The sequence below is a fragment of the Sinocyclocheilus anshuiensis genome, unplaced genomic scaffold (genome assembly GCF_001515605.1).
Source record: "Sinocyclocheilus anshuiensis isolate Anshui unplaced genomic scaffold, SAMN03320099.WGS_v1.1 scaffold2677, whole genome shotgun sequence".
In the NCBI taxonomy this organism is placed as follows: Eukaryota; Metazoa; Chordata; class Actinopteri; order Cypriniformes; family Cyprinidae; genus Sinocyclocheilus; species Sinocyclocheilus anshuiensis.
This window is the reverse complement of record NW_015552861.1, coordinates 53093-54452: the sequence shown is the minus strand read 5'-3', so window position 1 is coordinate 54452 and position 1360 is coordinate 53093.

The following is a 1360-nucleotide window of genomic DNA, read 5'->3' as shown; positions in this document are numbered from 1 at the left end:
TATTGTTTTAATATGCCAGTAATCGTCACTTCTGGTTGTATTTATTTGTTCAGAGTCTGAGCTTCACTGTCAGAAATTACAGCTTTGATTATTTAATCTTTCTGAAAAAAAATCATCCTGCAAGCTCAATCACAGACACGTCACTGGCTCCCTGTGAGCGTTAATGAGATGTGTTAATGAGTTAATGAAGCGTTGATGACAGACACGGAGGAGATTATTAGAAGCATCACGCGCTTCAGCAGCGACTCTAGAAAAGCTGTGGTGAGTTTGGAGATCTGTGATGTGATGATCGTCTGACAGTGAACACCATCACATTCATTTCAACATTGCTCTGGATAAAATCACCTGCTAACGATCAGGAGGATTTTCTTTTTTAGAAAGTCTAATAAACAAAAAGGAATTTTTCAATCCAGAGTTTAGTTCTCTCTGAAGGAATGTGTGTGAAACCAGTGGAAAGACAGCAGGAAGAGCGAGGTGTGTGTACATATGTGTAGCAGCTAATGAATGCAGTGTTTCAGCGCTGTGTTGCGTGACTCTGCTGTTTGGCAGCGATCCTAAAGCCTCAGGCCACATTTGAGGAAGATCGTCTGAAGTGCCATAAACAAACCCTCAGTGCTGCGCTGTGATTGGCTGCTTGTTGTGACATCACAGGATCTGCTGAGATTGTTAAAGGGTTAGTTCACCCAAAAATGAAAATTAGGCTGTGTTTTACTCACCCCAGAGCCATCCTAGGTGTATATGACTTTCTTCTTTCAGACGAATCCAGTCGGAGTTAGATTAAAAATTGTCCTGGCTCTTCCAAGCTCTATCATGAGACTGCATCGATTCGCTACAGAAGGCCTTTGTTCACCCCCGGAGCCGTGTGGGACACTTTTTTTTTTTTATGGATGGGCGCTTTTTATTTAAGTTCTTTTGGACTGATGCATGCAACACCCGCTGAGTGGCATTAAACAGCTTGAAAGATCAAAGACAATTTTTAATATAACTCCGACTGGATTCGTCTGAAAGAAGAAAGTCATATACACCTAGGATGGCTCTGGGGTGAGTAAAACACAGCCTAATTTTCATTTTTGGGTGAACTAACCCTTTAATGCCGTACATGAAGTGTGTGAATCCGTCTGTCCGGCACACACGTCACACACACATTATACTGCACTATATCCTTTAATAATAAGAGTCAGTATTTGTCCTTCATCATTCTATTATTCAGTCAGGCTGTTTGTGTCTGAATTCACAGCCTAGTTTTGGATTTGAAGTCTCTTTTGGAGGAAGTTTACTGGAGAAGTGGGCGTGTCAATCACACACACACACACACACACACACACACACACACACACACACACACACACACACACACACA